The 22,507-nt window shown below is 38.9% G+C and overlaps 1 protein-coding gene across 1 annotated transcript in view; it reads left to right on the plus strand.

The window, feature by feature from the left end:
- Nucleotides 1-22,507, plus strand: part of STK32A (serine/threonine kinase 32A) — a 152,320-nt gene that overhangs the window by 21,043 nt on the left and 108,770 nt on the right. The window lies entirely within an intron of this gene.

Below are 22,507 nucleotides of genomic sequence, written 5' to 3' on the forward strand. Positions count from 1 at the left end.
TAACAATCCCTCCCCTTGTATTTCCTTACAGCTTTCTTTTCAAACTTTTTTTTAATATGCCTTGGCTTAGTAGTTTTGCTTCATTTTCCAAAAGAAGAAGCTTCTCTGGATAAGGTGGAGGTTAGTTAAGGGAGGTTTCAGTAAGTGCCATTTTTATAAGCCTCTGCATCTACTTACGGATGCACAGTATGACACAGCACCCGACAAGAATAAGTACACCTATTACGGCTGCGAGGGAAGTAAGAATTGAGGCTATTATTCCTTCTCATTTACCAAACTACTTTTCTAGCCATCTTATAAAGGGGTCATTTACCCCTGAGTTGCTGGCTAACTTATTGGATAGAGCAGTCAGACCATGCAGTGCCTTTCTAATACTTCCATTAGGGGCAGTGTTGTTTGGGATGAAGGTGCAACATTGAGTTTTAATTATGATGCAAACTACCCCTCTTTCTGCTAATATCATGTCTAAGCCTATTTTATTTTGCCAAGCCATCTAGCTAGTAGCCTCTAATTGCTCAGCTATTCCATTAACAGCATCTCTAGTGTAGTTAATAAATCACTGTTGGTTGTAGTAGCTGTAGTTTATCCAATCTACATTTTTATTAATTGTCACCCACCAAAATATTGACTTAAATCCTGTGGCTATTTGATTTTGGGCTTTAAATTGATCTGGTATTCCCCATGGGACCCTAATTGGGTCTAAATAGACGTGAGAGTTGAAAGGCCCATAAGGGGCTTCTCTCGCTTTACGATGTCTTATTTTTCCTTCCTCTGGTTGATGAAATGCCAGGGTGAAAGGGATAGCCAATTGGACTAAAGCACAAGTGCCACTCCAGTTATTTGGCAGAGTGTCCAGTAAAGGTCCACCACAATACCACCACACATCCACACATCCGCTTGGGGATGAACAAGGGCTGACTGATTGATAGGCTCTTGAAAATTCTTAAGCTCACTGCATCCCTTCAGGTCTCCAAGGAACGCTAAGTTTCCTCCCTGTCATGAGAGACACTAAGTGAATTAGTGTTGGGAGACAGAAGCTGGATGGCCCTTGGGGGCTGACCTGCAAGGTACCAGACTTCGGGATATAGCAGAGAGAGAGCTTGGAACGACTTATTACTCCAGGCTGTAGAATCCTGGAAAAGAGCTACCATGCAGCCCATGCCTGGTTGACTGGAGGAGCACCCTAGTGGAAAGGGGACAATCTGGAATACTTGATCCATTCTAACCAGGCATTTGCATCTTGGTATCCTGTCTTAGTTGCCAAAGTTTGCTTTAAGTCTTTGTTTTTTTGTTGTTTTGTTTTGTTTTTTGAGACGGAGTTTCGCGCTTGTTGCCCAGGCTGGAGTGCAATGGTGCAATCTTGGCTCACTGCAACCTCTGCTTCCCAGGTTCAAGCAATTCTCCTGTCTCAGCCTCCCGAATAGGTGGGATTACAGGCATGCACCACCATGCCTGGCTAAGTTTGTATTTTTAGTAGAGACGGTGGTTTCTCCATGTTGGTCAGGCTGGTCTTGAACTCCCAACCTCAGGTGATCCCCCTGCCTCGGGCTCCCAAAATGCTGGGATTACAGGTGTGAGCCACCGAGCCTGACCTGTTTTAAGTCTTTAGTTTTTACAATAGCTATCTTGGTCTTGTTGTTAGATGGAGGAGGAGCAACTGTTCCGTTGTGAGAGGTTTTGGAAGAAGGCTTAGAGGAAGGTGCAGGCGGTGGGGATCAAAGAAATGCATTTTAAATAATCTAATAGGGTTTGTCCCTGAAACCTCAGCCCCTATAGCATAAAACTGGCTTAAAGAAGGGGACTGGCTTAGAAAAGGGGAAGAAATTTGAGAGTTTGAGATAATAGCCTGTATAGAATTATAGATAATAACCTGTATAGGTTTAGCTGACAGCTGGAGGGAGGGCTGTCTCTTTAGTAAAATGAGTGTATGGTTTTAGTAAATTACAAAAACTGGTTGGGGCAATCCCTTCTTGCTATTTAGTGGTCCACAGAACATTGGACCAACTACAACATAAAAGTTCTACGTAGGGGGCGGGGCGGGGGGTAGGACTCTGGGTTGACACTGGGGTCTTTATTGAAATTTCCCCGGATTAAATGGTCCCAATTCACTAATGCCCAGTCTGATGACAGTCAGGAGGCACAGAGGTATTTTTTCTGAAGTAGAGAGCTGTCTTTGACTTGGCAAATCCCCACAGGGTATAACAAGGCAAGCATTAAGTGCAATAGTTTGAGGCAAAATTGACTTGGTTATGTTAATAACTAGATGGTCAGCAATAGAGCCAGTAAAGAAGAAAGAGTAATAGAATAGATGAAAGAGAGTTAAATTTTTCTTAGCTTTAGTTTGGCAGGGCTTTCCCCTGGGGCTGTGGCCCACGACTCTGGAGGGGGCGGCGCTTTCTTGACTCGGGTGTGATGAGTCCATCCCTTTTTCACTGTAGAAGCAGCAGTCTTGGTGGTGAGCAGCACAAGGTAGGGTCCTTCCCAGGCTGGCTGGAGTTTTCCTTCTTTCCACCCTTTGATAAGAACGTGATCTTCAGGCTGGTGTTGGTTTACCAGAAATTCTAGGGGTGGTACCTGTGCTAAAAGACTTTTAGTTTTGAGGGAAAGGAAAATGGAAGATAAACCAAGTATATAATTTCTAAGAAACGGACCTTTTGTTTTAAATGTGGGGACATCAGCAGTGGACTTTATAGTCCTTGGTGCCTTTTTACTGAGAAATTTCCTTTAGCACCTATTTTTATTAGTTGTTAGACCAAAGAAGGCCAAACACCATTTTATATTTAACAGTGCTTCCTGTATGATTCTTATACCAGATAAGCTAAGTTTCACCTTTATATTAGCAAGTTGTTAAACTTAATTTTAATAAAACTTTGTAGACATATTTATCCAATTTTTAATGTCTGACCATAATGTACGATTCCTATAGACTCTTTTTAACCTTTTATAATTTTTGTTAAAGAGCAGGTTAGTGCTTTAAGAAATACCTGTTGTGCTTTTATTTTAACGTCCAGTTCACAGAAAAACTGGATGATACCCCTTAAACTTTAGCCAATATGTTTACACACAGAATTTCCTTTATAATTAACATTTCAAAACTTGCTTAAACCTTTAAAACAAAATATTTGTTTATTTTTAAACTTTTATTGTAGGTAAAAATCCACATTCTTATGGCTCCTTATAATCCTTTTACCAAAGGTATATTTTACTTTCCTTATACACCTTGCACATAAACTGTTTCTTCAATAGCTTTACATTCAAGAGGCTTAATTACTTTTAAATATTCCCTTTTATAACTTTTTTCCTTCACAACTTTCACAGACAATTCTTTGACACGCCTCAACTTTCTGACTTGTTGTAAACATCCCTTTCTTTAAACAACTAGTTAATTTATTTTAGGACAAGAATTTACTATATAACATTCTTTTTACATAAATTCTCCCTCTCCTTTTTTTTTTTTTAAGATAATCATTCTTCTCCAAAGCCAACTTCCTTCATGTCTGTGGACAAGACTGTCTAAGGCCACAACATTTGGAGTTAGGATAATACATGTTACACTGTTAACTTTTAGCTAAATTTACTTTTGTTGAAAACCTTCTAAGTTTGGGATTTCAATTATTCTTTGCTATTAATAAGACCTTGTTTAGTCAAAATTAACTTAGAATTGGTATAGATGGCTTTTTTAATTATTATTATTCTGTAAGTACTTTAAGGCTTGGCTGAGTGCAAACAGCTCTCACGTTTGAACAGACCAATTATTAGGCAGTTTTCCTAACTCTGCTTCTACAAGTGTTTCCTTATCACTTCCTGAATATTCATTGTGTCTTTTTCCCTCAATCACCTGGGAGGAACCTGTCCTGAAGGGATTTAGATCCCCTGTTAGGAAACCTGCTGGGTTAAGGGAATTTTCAGTGGTTAATGTTAAATCATCTTTTTCTAACAGAATAGCCCCATACTTTAAGATTTTTGAGTTAGTAAGCTACATTTTCACTTTTTTTTTTTTTTTTTTTTTTTTTTTGACTTAGGGTAGTTCTGAACTGGTGAGGTGTGCTCACAATGAGGTTTCCTCTAAAAGTTACTTTTCTACTTCCTTCTGTTAGCAAAGCAGTTGGGGCTACAGATTGAATGTATTTGGGCCATCCGCGGGTTACTGGGTTAAGGATTTTTGATAGGAAGGCTACTGGTGGTCAGTGGCCTCAGTGCTTTCAGGCTATGCCCTTGTTTATACTTACAACAAGGTGGTACTGGAGTGTTATAGGGTCACCGAGAAGACCTTCGATTATCAATTATAGGTTTTAAATTTACCCTGGCTTTTTTATTATTATTATACTTTAAGTCCTAGGGTACATGTGCACAACGTGCAGGTTTGTTACATATTTATACATGTGCCACGTTGGTGTGCTGCACCCATTAACTAAGGAATAGGGTACACTGTTTTTTCTTTACTACTTCTATCTCTTTCTTTCCCTCTCTGACTTTCTGTCTTTTTCTTTCTGACTCCCTCTTTGTAGCTCTGCCTCTTTTTCTCTCTTTCTCTCTCTCTGCCTCTCTCCTCTCTGTCTCTCTCTTCTCTGTCTCTGTCCTGTTTCTCTCTCTCTCTCCTGTTTCTCTCTCTCCTCTGTCTCTCTCCTGTCTCTCTCTCTTCTGTCTCTCTCTCCTCTCTGTCTCTCTCTTTCTCTCTCCTCTCTCTCTCTCCTCTGTCTCTCACTCCTGGCTGTCTCTCTCTCTCTCTCCCCTCTGTGTCTCTTTGTCCTCTCTCTCTTTCTCTCTCCTGCCTCTCCTCTCTCTCTCTCCCCTCTCTCCTGTCTCTCACTCTCCTCTCTGTCTGTCTCCTCTCTGTCCCTCTCTCTCTCTTCTCTGTCTCTCTCTCCTGTCTCTCTCCTCTCTGTCTCTGTCTCTCTCTCCTCTCTCTCTCTCCTCTCTGTCTCTCTCTCTCCTGTCTCTCTCTTCTCTGTCTCTATCTGTCTCACTCTCTCTCTCTGCTGGTCTTTCCTTGCCTCTGCCAGCTGCTTATGCTGCTGTTCTCCCCTCTCCTTCCTCTTTCCCTAAGGGAGTGACCGGTGGGAGTAGAGCTACTCTTTCTTCCCCCAAGAAGAAAGGGGGGGTTATGTGAGGTTCAACTCTTGAAATTAGCGGAAGTTTCAACCCCTCAAACCAGGGATGTCTCGCCTTGCCTGTCCTGGAAGGCTCAACTCCTCAAACCAAGGGGTGTCTTGCCTGTCCTGGAAGGCTCAACCCCTCAAACCAGGGGGTGGCTTGCCTTGCTGGTCCCGGGAGGTTGACCTGTTTCCCCCACTCTGATGGTCCTTTACACACTTCCCACTCGTGCTGTCCTCTCTGGCCGCTCCCCCAAGGCAGAATCAGGCCCCTCTTAGTGTTGGCAGGCCCATGGCAGGATACGCCCTAAGCCATATGAGGCAGCTAGGGAACCGCAGAGAGGACCCACTCACTCCATCCAGCAGTAGGACTTGTCACCATCCACACAAACAACACTGCAAGCAGGTCGTTTGTGATCATTCATGCACACACACACATTTAACCCTCCAGAATTTGACCACCAAGGAAGCACTTTACCGGCTCCCGCGGCTTCTCCTTCCTTGGTCTGTGCGCAGAGTCGTTGCCGCAGTATGTGAGGATCCTTTAAGCTAGGTTGCTGGCCAGTTTCTTTTTTTCCCGCCTTGCTGAGAGCTTGGGTTATTCTTCGCACTGGATGGGCTTTGATTTCTCACCCCTGAGGCTGCCACAAGGGGACGGGTTGCACATCCTCAGGAGAGACAACCAGAGACCACCCCCAGAGTGGAATGCAATCCCAGAAGAGCCCCCAATTGTTATATATAAAGTTTTAGTGCCACAAAAGGAATAGCACTCGAATATAAAATTTTCTTTTTAATTCTCTGCCCAGCAAGGTACTTCTGTATAGAAGGGTGCGCCCTTACAGATGGAACAATGGTAAGCTCACACTTGGACAAGGGAGGGGAAGGGGTTCTTATCTCTGATGCATGTGGCCCTTGCTGCTGTGTTGTCTCCCTATTGGCTAGGGTTAGACCAGACAAACTAAACTAATTCTGATTGGCTAATTTAAAGAGAATGATGGGGTGAGTGCTTTGGCGGGAGTCAGGGCAGAGCAGGTAGCAGGTAATCAGACTGACTTAGAGTGGAGTAGGTGATCAGAATGAGTCAGGGTGGAGTAGGTAATCAAAAAAGGTTGCTTTACGAGGAAGTTAAGTTTGAAAGTAGAAGGCAAAGAATTGAACATACTGACATATTAATTCTTTGAAAAGAAATTTATAACTGATATCTAACACTGAAGGAGGCTTATGCTTAGGGTTTTATGTTAGGAGTTTGGTTTAGAGCATAGCATCTTTTATTTAGAAGAAATCTAATTCTTAATATGGAATTCACAAGTAGGATTATGAGGAACCCTGAAAATTATATACAAAGTTTATTTTGTGTATTTGAATTATTTTTTCTCTTTGGAAAAGGCATGTATTCACCAAAGGAGTCCATGCTATCCCCCCCAAGCTAAGACTGTGCTTCTGCTCATCCTCAGCGATTCATAGTTGTCTTAGGATACATTTATAGGGGACCCTCAATTTTAAAAACTTAGCACCGAATCAGAGAGAAAACTTGAGAGGCATTTGCGAGGTTAAATGAGAGTGACCGATGCTGTACAAGAGTAGGTCTCGAAATGTGGTACTTTTCTTGGGTTATCTCATCTTATTCTCATCACAAATGGTGAAGAAATGGTCAGCCACATTAAAGAGCAGATATTGAGACTCAGCAAGTGAGAAAACCTGTCCTGGTTCACACAGCCGGGAAGAGGCAGAGGGAGAATCCTCACCCCACTTCTGTCTGCCTCCAAAGCTCAAGGAGAGTGAGCTTTACCCTTCATATTTACTCATCCTCTTACTAATTTGACTCTTAAGATAATCCTGAGATTTAAACAAGAAAACTATTATGATCCCCTTATTTGAATGAGAATATATGTCTAAAAATGATTTTTAAAAACACTAGTAAAGGTCACAAAGCCAGTGAATGATAAAGGGATTGGTACCTCTGGCTCCTATAGTTAGTTCATCCTTCAAAGAACAAAAATAGCCCCCATTTATTGACTGCCTACTAAACTCTAGATATGTTTTTAATATATGCTATCTCATTTAATACCTACCACATTCCTGTAAGGTAGGTATCATTCATTATACCTATTTTACAGATCAGGAAAAAAAAAAAAACAAAAAACAAGACTTCTAGGGAAAGATGCTGAATAGAATACATTCTTCTACATCCATTCCTTTCTGAAGATCTTCCTAATATGACAGGTAGGGATTTGTCTTAAGATTTAAACCCACAAGGATGAAGAGACAGGCAGAAGAGCTTCACTGTCAACGTTGCAGAAACTGGAAAGGAGACAGAGAACTAGAAGCAACATAACTGAGTTCTAAGCTTCTAGAAGGGGAAGGTGAGAAACAACCAGACCCATGCCGTAGAACCCTCCAAAGACTCGGGAACTGGCACTGTCATGTGCCTCCAGAGCTAGAGGTGAAGGGGAAGAGCTAAAGTAAGTGACATTGTTTGGATATCTATTTAAAAACTAGTCATGTCCCTTCTACCAACTTGGAAAAAGACAAAAAAAAAAAATTCTCCACTCCATACTATGGTTTATTCTCTGAAGAAGAAGTTTTCTTAGTGGGGAAGTTGAGTGCAGAAGATGCCTTGCTGAAAATGGAGGGATCGGGTAGATAAATGCATACTGGATACTGGGGCACCCAGCCTCCTCTTCCCACTTGGCTCTGATAACACTGGCAACCAAGGACTCACCCTCCAGTAAAGAGAACAACAGAATATTTTCTGGAGATTTTGACCAATCCAAGAAAGAAGATTTAAAGTTATCAACATTGGAGATTTTCTAATTCAACATCCAGGCCACAGCTAGAAGCAACACTATAGAAGTTTATTGCTGGCAAGAGCCACATACTCAGAATGTCCAAACAGGGGTTTAGGTCTCCACACTTAAATATAAGCAGACAACCAAGGATTCTCAGGCTTTTGGGGAAGCCCTCTAATATGACTGATAGAGACTAAAACAAATGAACAGGGAAAAAGTTAGCAAAAAGTATAAGAAAGGTAAGAGAAAGCTATGAAAACCAAAAAACAAACAACCAGACAAAAAGCAAACAAACAAAATAGATACCAAGAAAATAGCTTTCAGAGAGCAAAAATTTGCTTTGGGAAAAAAATTACAGCATGAATGGAAAAATCCAAATTTAGAAGATACATTTAAAGAAAATTTCCAGAATAATGAGCAAAGATATAAAATAAGGGTAAATATAAGAACGTTTAAGGGCCAGGTGAGGAGTTCTAGTTTCTAAATAATAGGTATAGAAAGAGAGAAAGAGAAAATGGAAGGGGGCAATAATTATTACATATTTTAAGAAAAAGAGTCCAGAATTGAAGAACATAAGTTTTCAGATTAAAGGAGCCTATTAAATGCCCAGCACAATGAATAAATCATAACGTATCAAAACATTCAACACAAGTATATAAGACTAGAAGTTTCTAGAGAAGAAAACTGTTACATCGAAAGGATCAGGCATCAAAATAGCTCTAGACTTCTCAACAGCAATGTGTGAAAAGGTAGAAGATAAGAGCAAAGCCTTCAAATTCTGAAGGAAACAATTTCCAACCTAGAATTCAATAGTCAGCCAAACTATTAGTCAAGTGTGAATACAATAAAAATATTTTTCATGGATATATAATATTTCAAAAAATATATCTCCCATGCAATCCTTCTTACAAAGCTGTTTTAAAATGTGCTTCAGTAAAACAAGAAAGAAGGGGGCACTGCATGCAAGAGCCAGGAATCTATCCTTAAAGAGGCATGAAGGAAATCCCCAGGGTGATGGTGAAGGGAATCCCAGGAAGACAGCTGTGCAGGAATAGAGATAAATAGTCCAGACTGGATTATGTCTGAGGAGAGACATTTTCAGGAAGATGACAATGTGCCTGATGCACCCGAGCATTATGAAAGGGAACTAGCAACTGGAGAAGGGTTTGGGATTGGATTGGGAAAGAGATGTAGAAAAGTCAACATGTGTAAACAAGACTGTTACTAATTCCAGGGAAAGCCAAAAATTGTGCAAGAAAAGAAAACTAATCATAGTTTACTACAACTCAATTGAGCCTACCATTTCTGTATTCATAATAATGGAAATACTGAATATTGATCTAATTAAAATTATTATGCCAGATGTATTGGAAAGATAGAGGCATGTTGGGATAAAACCAAAGGAGCAAGAACATGAGCTAAATCCTCATCTACCACCTTGAATATTCAATAACTAATGCCTAAAATGAAAAAGAAAGGACAATAAAATTATACTCTTTAGGGACATGGTGGAGATCACCCAATGCATATCTAAAGAGAGGTAAAAGTGGTTGCTTCTTGGCTGGGAGAGATTAGAAGGGGGGTATGTAGATCATAGGACTGCCATTTTCTCCTTTTTAAAAAATAAATCTTTTAGAACTATTTGATTATTTAAGCTATATAAAGATATAGATAGTTATGGACACAAAACTTGAAAAAATGAAAACATTAAAAAGACTGAAATAGAGCAAAATATGAATCGTGGTTATCTTTAGATGATTTTGTTTTTCTTCTTTATACTTTGCTGTATTTTTTATACTGATAGCATATTAGTTTTATATATATGTGTGTGTATATATATATTTTACAATTATATATACAATTTTATATATTTTTTATATATATTTATATATATACTCTTCATTGTAAACAAGAAATTGAGCTCAGAAAAGTCAGATAAATTTCCTAATTTCAAATATCTTGTAAATGGTAGAGCTAGGATTCCACTGCAAGTCTGTCTGATTTGAATCATTTTTATCTTTCATCAAAGCATTCAATCTTCGTTAAAATCCGAGAGTCAAAATTCGCATGCCTCACCATTCTCTCCCATCTCTGAAGGTCCATAGTGCCTCTTTTGTACACCATACAAAATAACACTTGATTGGTTTCATTATTTGTTTACTTATTTGTCTATCTATACATTTATTCATATTCATCTAATTTTAGAAAGATGAGAGAATGGATTCCACAGGTACATAGATTATAGCAAAATAAAATAAAGTTACAAAAATGAAACAAGGGACATTTGATTACTCAGGTTTTGTTTTGTCAGACTGCTAAATGAGGCGCACTCAGTTTTCCTTCTCTGCTTGGGGAGGGTAAGTGTCCTGGGACTGAGTCCCAAGCTTCTTATGTTTTTCCATCAGTGCCTAGGAAAGTCCTGGGTACACAGATACTCAATGAATGTTTGTTGGTTTGACTTGCCAGCAAAGCCGTGGCTCCTAGGGAAGTGACTTCAGCTTCTTTATTTTCTTTGTGTGACTATCTTAAAAGGGAGTAAGTGAGCCTTTCTTTGTAACTGACTGTATTTGAGAATGCAGCAATGCAGACAAAACATTCATCTCGTTCATGGAGAATTGTAAAATCCAGCAGAAGAGCTCTCTTTTTAACCAGTGCTTACAATTTGTCCTTTTTCACTCTTCATTGGCAAATCACGCAATATTCCATCTTAAAAATGGGTAAAGTGCCAGCAGAACTTAGAAGAGGGACTGATTCTATCTCTATTCTGACCAGGTATACGGTAGACTGTAATTTAATGTCAGCACCTTTCTGTTGCCATAATGAGGTATATTTATTTCTGTTCAAAGATCATGCAGCCCTGACAAAGCAAATACCCTCTGACTCCCACTGTTAATTATCCTTCAGTTGCTACAGGGTTTTCATCCATGTCCTCACTTAGGAGAGTTGGCAGTTGTGAAGCAGATGGAGTCCACAATCTCAGTGGCAGTTCTTAATGCTTTGAGCTCAAAGAGTGAGTAAGTTGATGAGTGAGGCTTTTAAGATGTAAATCCAATGTCTGCAGAGAAATCTGAAGCTGTAATATTAGAACAACATTCAAATGAGGACTTCATTGACTACCTCATTAAGAAGTCCTTTGATAATAGCATGTTGGTAAGACTTTTCTTAGAAGGTACATATTATAAATGATGATGTGCTAAGAAATCAACATAAAGGAAAATAGAAAAATTTTCCCCAAAGCCATCCTTTTTCTGTAGAACTTTAATGATGATACCTCATTCCTTTGTAACTTAATTTAAAAAAGTTAATTATGATTAATTATGATCACCTACTATGATACGCCCAAAATGTTTTTAGGTGATGTGGATACAGCGAAGAACAAGACACACCTAGTGTCTGCCTTCATGGAGTCTATATTCTTGGCACTGTTGGTCCTGTGTGAAGTCCTAACATTATTTTGCTTAATGTTTTGGCAAGAGAGGCAACATTGGCTGGGCGTGGTGGCTCATACCTGTAATTCCAGCACTTTGGGAGGCTGAGATGGACGGATCACTTGAGGTCGGGAGTTCAAGACCAGCCTGACAACATAGAGAAACTGCCTCTCCTAAAAATACAAAATTAGCCAGGCGTGGTGGTGCGTGTCTGTAATCACAGCTACTCTGGAGGCTGAGGCAGGAGAATCACTTAAACCTGGGAGGCAGAGGTTGTGGCGAGCCGAGATTGTGCCATTGTACTTGTACTCCAGCCTGGGCAACAAGATCGAAACTCCATCTCAAAAAAAAAAAAAACCAAGAGGCAACATTCTGGGCTGATACAAAGGTAATTCATCTGGTAACAATAGCAATAACATAAATAGCAGAATAATTATACATTATTTAGTTCCTATTCTCTGCCAAAAATGGTTGATAAGCCCCTTTGATATGGCTTATTTTACCTAGTCCTCATTATAACCTCAGAAGGTATATTGTATCTGGTCAAAATTGAAAGAAGAAATTGAAACTCACAGAGGGTAAATAATTAAAGTTCATAGCTAGTAAGTAGTACAGACAAACCCAAACCCAGAGTTTCATGCTCATAGTCACCATAATGTATTCGGAAACTTTTAGGACTCATCACAATATTAAAATCATGGAACTTGGAGCCACAAAAAGTCAGATTTAAGTCCAAACCCTGACCCTGGGTAATTTAACTTTTCTGGGTTTATGCAACATATCTATAAAGTAGCAATAATAATATTACCACATCATGCTGTTTTGGTAAAAAGTAAATAAGATAATGTATATTAAGGTATTTGGATAGTGCCTATAGATGTATATATGCTACTTAATAGACAGTAATGTAATTATTAACTATGACCTAAGATGTGGCACAGTGCAGGTAGCAGAAGTTCTATCATTAATCATTTACAGATACTTATTAAATTGCTTCAAACACATAAGGATAGAGGCAAGGTGGAGGGGGAAATCTAAGAAATTGATTGAGTCAACATTTATATAAATACTTATCTACTGAGAGCTTCTTCACCTCAGGGTTTGGGTCACTTTAAATGCATCCTCCCTGACCTCCTCTGCCTGGCTACCTTTGGAACTCCAACCCATTCTGCAAGACCCAGTTAAAATGCTGCCCATTCCTGAAGCTTTCTTATTTTCTAAAGTAGGAAGAGATTTCTCCCACCTTAGAACTCCTATAAACATCTGCAGACTAGTTCTAGGCAGCCTTTAACAAAATCATCAAGGGATCTTTGAAAATACAGATTCCCAGGTCCAGCCTCCAGAGAATCTGATTCAGATAAGGCCAATGAATCTGAATTTAAAAACATGTATTTGTGTGATTTTGATGGGTGGACACACTTGAGAATCACGTCAGGACCATTTATGTGGCTCTCAATACATATACACTACTTTATATTGCAGTTGTTTATTTATGTTATATTGCAGTTATTTATTTATGTTTCATCTCTTTTCCTGAGAAATTACCTTCCTGATAATCCAATGGAGAGATAAATTAAGAAAATCTGTAGGAAAGAATAGGTCATCAAGTCCCTTGCAACATTCTTCTGAGGTTGTAATAATCTCCTCTAGGATGCTTTGCTGGATTTCCCTGGACTAGGTTGGCTTTTCCTGCTACTTTCTCCCATTACAGGTCTCCCTACGGCAGCACTGCTTATATCACTTGGAACTTGAATCTATTTTGGTAAAAAAAAAAGTTAAAAATTAAATTATCAGAAGGATATTGGGGATGCCTGCAGAGTAATCAAAATAGGATCTATATGGTTATAGAGCCAGGCACATTAATGCCATCAGCTTTAGCCCTTTATGTTGTGATTTTACTTTATTCTAAATATCAGCTTTATCCTGTTTGATGTGCTGATCTTTTTTCTCTACATTCAGCCAGTTCCATTCTCATGTTCTGGAAGCTTGTGACAGAGGGGGAATATGCATTTCCAGATCAGAAGATCCAGAGTGAAAATGATTGGAATGGCCTGAGTCACAGTTCCAATCCTAGACCAAGGCATCTGGCTAGGGATGTGAGAGATGATGAGTGACAGATACAGTGACAGCAAGTGATTGATGGGATCTGAGTTGTGAGAGAGGGTCTGTGAAAAATGAAAGACCTGCATAAGAAGAGGAGAAGCAGAAATATGAACATTGTTGTGAGTCAGGTCTTTACCCAACTCTGTGCTGCTTATTCTACTTTTTTGTGCAAGATTGATTATGTGTGTTTAATAGAGTGCAGTAAAGAACAGTGTTGGAGGGCAGCTGTGGAGTCCACTTGAGTGGGACTCTACCACTCTGCCACTTACCTACTTTGTGGCCTTGAGAAAGGTACTTAATTTCCCTGGGTTGCAGTTTGTTCACCTAAAAACATGGCAATAATAGTGATACTGTTTCAGAGTTGGCACAAAATTAGGATAATATATGTAACATATTTAGAATAATGATGGGTATTCCTTATGTAAATGTTAGATGTTAGCTACTATGAATTTTTCTGTTGTTCCACTAGACTGTAGGACCCCTGAAGGCAGGCAACCTTGGGCTTCTTTCTCCCAGCACCTAGCACAATGGCTGTTACTTAGTAAGCAGTCAGTAATGGTGTGTTGTTGTCAGTGAACACAGACTGAGTTCAGTGAGCAATGTCTTGGAAAGCCTCTACTGCACCTAGGACTTTCAGCTATACTGAGAAAGAAAAATGAAATCCTCTCTGGACTGGAAAGCAGAAGCCAGACGTGTGGGCAACCAAACTGTAACTGTTTCCATGTCGAATTGACTTTGCCTTTAGAGAATCATAGCACTGAGGAGTGTCACGTTTAAGCAGCAAATTTGTATAGCAAATTAACATGCCAAAAAAGGCATGCAAGACTTTTACTTGATTTTTTTTTCCTCCTCTCTGGGAAATTTATCTTATTTGGGTCTTATCTTGGAATTTATCTTATCTTGAACTTATTCAGACTGCATTGGTTTAATTTGCTATCAACTGGGGCTATATAGTGCACTGGAATTTAATGTGTTGTATATGTGAAATATTTACCAAATAACCACATAACCGAGATATGGAGGACCTACTTTAAGAGGAGATTCTTGCAAAGCACCTTAAAAGCATACACTCAATAATCACAATGGCGTGACTGCATACAGGGAGATAATCAGTTGTTTTAACTTTTAATTTAAGCAGTAGCAGAATGACTTTTTGGGAACTTAGGAATTTGGAAACCTTTTTATTCTATGTATTGAATATCGATTATGTAATTTAGTCTAAGGTTATATGCTAGAAACATTTCAAAAACGAAAGCAGCAGCAATGACAGCAAAAATGCGTGTCAAAAGCAATTGATTTTAAATAGAAATACATCATTTTAACAATCTTGAAGTTTAAAAGATCCTATAAAAATCACAAACCCAGAAGGACAAACAAGAAAAGATTGATACATTTAACTACATAAAATTTAAAACTACATGACTGAAAAAAAATTTGAGACAGGGTCTCTGTCACCCAGGCTGGGGTGCAGTGGTGCGATCACAGCTTACTGCAGCCTTGACTTCCCAGGCTTAAGGGCTCATGTAATCCTCCCATCTCAGCCTCCCAAGTAGATGGGACCACAGGCATGCATCACCACACTCGACTAATGTTTAATTTTTTTGTTGTTGAGACAGAGTCTCCCTATGTTGCTCAGGCTGGTCTCGAACTCCTGGGCTCAAGTGATTCTCTTGCCTCAGCCTCTCAAAGTGCTAGAATTACAGGTATGAACCACTGAGCCTGGCTTTAAAAGTTTTTAAAATCAAAAGCCAAATGGACAACCTAGAAAAAATACTCCTGAGATATGTTAAACAGAGTTAATTTACTTACCATTTTTAAGTGTGCTTACATATCAAAAAATCTAATAACTCATTAAAGATATGTAAAACATATACAAAGGCAGTTTGCTGAAAAAATACACATATAAATATATGCAGCTTCACTCAGCATTAAAGAAATAAAGTAAATCAATAATTCAATCTTTTTCACTTGTCAGATGAAGAACAGTTAATGTAGTAGTGTTGGCAAGGTAGTGGACAAAAAGTTATTTTTATATGTTTTTGATATCAAGGAGATTTGATGCAACATCTTTGAAGAGCCAGTTGATAATATCTGTAAAATTAGAAAATTAACATATTCTTTGCCCAGCATTTCTACTTTTATCAACTTTGCTTGTAAACAGACACAGAAGCCCATCAAGAATGCTCAAGGTAGTTTTGGTAATCATAGATAATTTTTTTTTTTTTTTGACGGTGTCTTGCTCTGTCACCCAGGCTGGAGTGCAATGGCACAATCTTGGCTCACTGCAATGTCTGCCTCCTGGGTTCAAGGGTGTTGCAGGAAGTCAGGGACCCCAAACGGAGGGACTGGCTAAAACCACGGCAGAAGAACATGGACTGTGAAGATTTCATGGACATTTATTAGATCCCCAAATTAATACTTTTATAATTTCTTATGCCTGTCTTTACTGCAATCTCTGAACATAAATTGTGAAGATTTAATGGACACTTATCACTTCCCCAGTCAATACCCTTGTGATTTCTTATGCCTGTCTTTACTTTAATCTCTTAATCCTGTCATCTCGTAAGCTGAGGAGGATGTATGTCACCTCAGGACCCTGTGATGATTAGCATTAACTGCACAAATTGTAGAGCATGTGTGTTTGAACAATATGAAATCTGGGCACCTTGAAAAAAGAACAAGATAACAGCAATGTTCAGGGAATAAGAGAGATAACCTTAAACTCTGACCGCCGGTGAGCCGGGAGGAACAGAGCCATATTTCTCTTCTTTCAAAAGCAAATGGAGAAATATTACTGAATTCTTTTTCTCAGCAAGAGACATCCCTGAGAAGGAGAATGCACCCCTGAGGGTGGGCCTCTAAAACGGCCCCCTTGGGTGTGGCCGTCTTCTGTGGTTGGAACTGTAGGGATGAAATTAGCCCCAGTCTCCCATAGCACTCCCAGGCTTATTAGGATGAGGAAATTCCCACCTAATAAATTTTGGTCAGACCTGTTGCTCTCAAACCCTGTCTCCCGATAAGATGTTATCAATGACAATGGTGCCCAAAACTTCATTAGCAATTTTAATTTCGCCCTGGTCCTGTGGTCCTGTGATCTCACCCTGCCTCTATTTGCCTTGTGATTCTATTACCTTGTGGAGCATGTGATCTCTGTGACCCACACCCTATTCGTACACTCCCTCCCCTTTTGAAAATCCCTAATAAAAACTTGCTGGTTTTACAGCTCGGGGGCATCACGGAACCTACCGACATGTGATGTCTCCCCCGGACGTCCAGCCTTAAAATTTCTCTCTTTTGTACTCTGTCCCTTTATTTTTCAACGCAGCTGATGCTTAGGGAAAATAGAAAAGAACCTACGTGACTATCAGGGGCAGGTTCCCCGACACAAGGGATTTTCCTGCCTCAGCCTCCTGAGTAGCTGGGATTATAGGTGCACACCACCACACCCGGCTAATTGTTGTATTTTTAGTAGAGACTGGGTTTCACCATGTTGGCCAGGGTGGTCTCAAACTCCTGACCTCTGGTCATCCACCCGCCTCAGCCTCCCAAAGTGCTGGGATTACAGGCTTTAGCCACTGCACCCAGCAATCACAGATAATTAAACCATCTTTCAAAATCCATCAATAAGTTAAATATTTTATGGTACATTTACACAATAAAATACAAATTAGCTACTTAAAAATAATTAGATCTATATGTGATGGTATGAATGGACAGAGGCAATGTGTTATACAGAAAGGGTTTAACAATGTATGCTCCCATTGGAATGATAGTATGTTGCTATTGCTCTTAGGAAGGAGTACATATATGCAGAGAGAATCTTTTAAAGGATACACAAGGATTTGTTAATAATGGTTGCTTCATGGAACTGGAACTGCAAACTTGGAAGGGGAAGATAGCTTAGTTTTCATTGAATAATTGTTGTACTTAAAAAAATTTGTAATTTTTAGTTTTCAGTGGACCATATATTTTGCTTCTGGTTTATAATGTCTCATCTTCAAAGTCACCTGAGTTAGGTTTAATTAGCTCCATTTTACAGACAGAGACATTGTTATTTGAAAGATTGAGTAACTAGTCTAAGGTTACACAGCTGGTGTCCTCGTTGCCTCTTCAGTAGAAAGATTTACATAAACAGCAAGGTGTGCTGTTCTCAATAGACTCACTTATGTTCATGATTTGGTACTTGCTCAAGCTGGAATCAATTTTTAGAAAAAATAAAATCTTTTGCAAAGATTTTTACCTCAAAAATAGAAAAAAAGGGCATTCCTGCCTTACCTTCTACAAGGGTCTTCTCTGAAATTCCAAGCATCAGGGTGTTATAACAGACTCTAAAAAGGGTTTCCTTTTTTCTTCCCTTTAACATTGCTTATTGCACAGCATGTTGAGACAGAGAAGATGGTAAGTGAAATAAAACAAAGGAAATAAAAAGTATCATCACTGGGTTTCAGAATCAGCATGGTTTATGCTAAGGGAAAGACTTGGAAACCTTGATTCAACATATAATTCTAAAAAGAGACAGGAAGAAATCCCATCTTGTTTCCTCTGATTCTACCTTTGGGATGGGTAGGTATGTTATACAATAAGAATAACATTAAGATGACTGCTATAAAAATAGTGGTTAAGAGCCTGGATCCAGAATGAGAAAGGTGGATATTGAATTTACCTAAGTGCAACTAGGCAGACTCAAGTGAGTTGATTTTACCCACTCCTCCACTCAAATACTGGGTATGGCTTTGCGAAAACATTCAACCAGTTATCCACATAGTTGGTCTTAACCTTCCATGTGACTATAATAAATATAAACTTGCTAATGAGCGGAGTGTGATTTTAGTGTTTAAACTATTTTTTCCCGAATAATAGTTCCTAGATGCAGTTTATGAGCCTTATTGGGTACCCACACAAAGGAGATAGAATTGTCTGTTGGACTTTTTGAAAAACTTTCTTGGTTTTCAAAAAGGTACATTTCTAAAGGATTTTTATGTGTAGTTTTGACTAAACAAGTCTTTGCCTTACTTTCTGTTTTTAAAATCTAACCTCAACATTAATATGTCACTATACTGGTTATAACCATAACAAATTATTTCATCTCTCTGAGCCTGAGTACCCTTAACTGTATACACTATAAGGATGTGAAGATAGAAAGTGACATAAAAATGAAACATGTACTGACCACCCTCATAAACAGATCCCTCATGCATATAGAATGTCTGTGCCTGGTTGATTAGTGAAGGAATGTGTACTCACCCAAAAGAAAAACTCTGAAATAAGTACTTTTAGATATTTACTTTTTCAATATTCCAAGTAATTATCACAACATTAAGGTGCATTCAACTTTGTGTGTTAACGTGGTATACCTCCAGGCAACTTTTAGGATACTGTACAGATACAATGGCTGTGAAGGCTGGGATGAAAAGACCTGTGCGAAGCAGGACTGAGGCACTTAAGGAAGGCCTCAAAGTTACATCTCCTTTGCCTGTTTTCTTGCAGGCCACATACCCTAGCCCAGCCCTGTCAGCATGAGGGAGAACCAGGCTCTGCCTTTGCCCACACTAAACCACTACCTTCAGGGCCCCACAAAGACCCAGTGTCTCCAGACGGTCTTTCTGTCTTCTTAACACTCAGAGCTCCATGAACCAGAATGAAAGTTTTGGAACATGATCCAAGTAAAAGACCCAAGAAGTAAACACCACTAAGGTTAACTTTGCTTTAGAGGTTAGAGAAAACACTGCAAGGACACCACAGCAGAGACTACGAAAACCCCAAATGTATTGAAATGATGCTGATTCCATTTACCTCCATATTGCCTGATAATACCCAGGTGCTACCATGGCAGCTTAAGGTGGTATTTGCTGGGAGCTATGATACTCTTTAAGAAGTAATAGCACTACTAGTAAAAGCAGTTAGTTCCAGGCAATATTCTATGCACATGACCCATTTCATCTTCTTATAAACCTCGTGAAGTATATATTATTTTCATCCTCATTTTGTAGATGCAGAAAGGGAAGCATAGGCATAAATTTCCAAGATTACACAGCTATTTATTGTTGGAACTGAGATTTGAATTCAGGTTGTCTGTCTTCAGGAACTGTGCTCTTAATCTCAGTGGTCATCAAACTTTTCTGTAAAGAGCCAGCCAATAAATATTGTGGGTTTATATACATTCTCTATTGCATATCCATTGGTTTTCAAAAATAATCCTATACAAATTCAAAAACCATTCTTAGCTCATAGACTACACAAAAACAGATTGCAAGTCCAATTTGGCATTTACTGTTCCTATTGATCAAGGGTTTAAGAACATAGTGAATACACTATTCCACATTCCCCTTAGGCAAATCCTATATGTTTATAGTACTGTTAGATTTCTGTTGACAAAATAATCCACAATTCTGACTTCATCTCTCTCTCTCTCTCTTTCTGATTTTGTCTGAATTTACGAGGTTTAGTTGCATTTTCAAGTTAGTCTTCCTGCTAACTAGTGATTCTTTTGTTGAACATTTAAGAAGGGACTGTCAGGATTGAATAAGAGAGCCTCTTCCAGTCACTTCTTTTTTTGAGAAAGGATCTCACCCTGTTGCCCAGGCTGGTGTGCAGTGGTGCAATCACAGATAACTGCAGCCTCAACCTCTTAGGTTCAAGTTCCCCCTCTTTCAATTTCTGAGTAGCTGGGACTACAGATGTGCACCACCATGCCTAGCAAAGTTTTTATTTTTTGTAAAGATGGGACCTCACTACATCACCCAAGCTAGTCTCGAACTCCTGGGCTCAAGCAATGCTCCTGCCTCGGCCTCCCAAAGTGCTGGGATTACAGGTGCGAGTGACTGCATCCAGCCTCTTATAGTCACTTTTAATCTATCATTGGCTTTCCCATTAGATTGTACTGTTATACAAGGAAGTGACTTCAGACAGTATGGCACTAGACTAGAGGCTGTGTTTTTCTTTGATAAAGGCATAAATGAGATTAATTGCTCTAAGGCTTTAGGCTTGTCCCTTTTCTGAGAAGTGACCTTTGGGAGGTCACATTTAGTTAAAGCAGTTTTGCTAGTATAAATTTACCAGGATCCCGACTTGTAATCCTGTATCATTTTCAGTAAGGTTAAAATGGTATATGAAAGGAGGTGGTTCACGAAATGGATTAATATCAACATGGAACTTCATGCTTTCTAGGTACCTGCTGTATCCTTGGAGATTCAAAATGTCATCATGGCATTCTAGGCTAGACTGGTAGTGGAGAAATCACTGTGAGTTATTGGATTTGCTCAAGATAAAATCTTGAACTTGTAAATAAATCCTGGTCAGCTTTTTTTAACACTCTTGTTGTAAATGATACACAACTCAGATTCATGTAATGGGTGTAAGAAAATCATTGCTTTGGTTATTTCAGTATGAAACTCAAGAGAAAACTTACAGAAGTGTTTTTAAAATTATTCTGACCACAACCCAAGGTAAAACACAAGCCAAAAAACATATCATGACATAGTAAATGAAGCCAGGATTGTATATATATGTGTACTCAAGTATATGAAATGGAAACAACAGTTTCAGAGGCAGTACTATGCCTACTACATTTGAGGCATTTCTGGTATTTTCTATTCTATTTAATTAAATTTTTAGTACCTCTTATTTTAGCTACATTTATTTCATAACTCATTAATGGGTTTTGACTCACAGCTCAAAAACACTGCCTTAGAGAATCCAAATGTTCACACTATCCATATTTATAAGAAGTAATTGTTCTGGGGTTCTTGTGTATTCTTATAGCTTAGTTTGGTTTATTTGCTAAGACCTGGCTATGTGAGAACTGCAAAGAGTTATGCCTTCAACTACCTAAGCCAGGAATTTTCTGAGGTGGCAGGGGAACCAGGGTGAGCAAAAGGACATATCATCCCTACCCTCATTAAGCTTATGCTATAGTGGATGAAATAAACTCAGAAGTCAAGGAGTTTCAGAACAGAAGTCATTCCCTTGAGTAACTATGTTAAGTACGTAAACAGCTTTAGTAGTGCTTTCTTAGTACAAGGTGTTTTCTTCTAGGAGACTCTCTAGGAGAGTCAGTCCAATTTTTTTCTCATGAGAAAATGGAGGCTCAAAGAGTCTGTCATTTATCTCCAGTCTCTTCATTATTTTGAGTCCAAGTACAGGATTATTTGTAATATACATGCTGCCTCACATAACTAAGTGGGTTTTGTGATAGAAAAGGAATTTGGAGTTGAGAAGAGAAAGTGATGATTAAGTCACATCATTAAAATGTTTGGCTCTCAGATGTCTTGGAAAGACTTTGAAGGCACTCTAGCCAAACTTTTTCCTTCAGAAGGAGCTTATCTAATTATTCTAGATAATAGAGAAAAACTAGGTCTTTTAAAGAGACAAATTATATACCATTTAGTGTTTCACAATATTTTCTGAATAAACTTAAAATCCCTTATTTGGAATTTAACTCATCTAAATCCTTATTTCAAAAACCAGGAAACAGAGTCAAACATTTTCTCAGTTATCAAGGCAATAAACCAAAGATTGTCACCTGCACAGGAGAATCTATGATTTGTTCTTCTCATCATTATACATTTCACGAGCATCGACTCAAAAAAACCATGCTACCTATAAACTAATCAACAATTGCTTCTACTAGGGACTGAAATTTTAAAATTTCAGACGTGGAGGATCGACTCTACTTCAAAGCAAAATTCAGTGGACTTCTGCACACATATCCATTCTAATCTGTTACAAGTCTGCACTTTGGAGATTAGTTCATGCTACACACTTAGAGGTGTAATAGTTTCCTACTTGGGAAAATTGAAATTACTTAGATACAAAAGAGTGGTTGTAGTAAGAAAATAGGCAAGGAGAACATTTTAAAGTGCTGATCCTCGGTAAAGCCATACATATGATGCACCTGGGAGCAGATCTTTCTGAAGTCATTCTGTGCTCAGAGATGTTTCTCCTTACCTTGCTGCCTATGTCAAATTCTCTGTGATATGTTCTTAGAGCCCCATGACCTCTCTTCTTAACTTGCAGTGGGAGCTTGAATTTTCCATTTATTTTTGTGACCATTTAGTCTATAAGAGTCTCCGTCTTTATAGGGCCCTCACTTGAC

This window comes from Gorilla gorilla, chromosome 4, assembly GCF_029281585.2.
Source record: "Gorilla gorilla gorilla isolate KB3781 chromosome 4, NHGRI_mGorGor1-v2.1_pri, whole genome shotgun sequence".
In the NCBI taxonomy this organism is placed as follows: domain Eukaryota; kingdom Metazoa; phylum Chordata; class Mammalia; order Primates; family Hominidae; genus Gorilla; species Gorilla gorilla.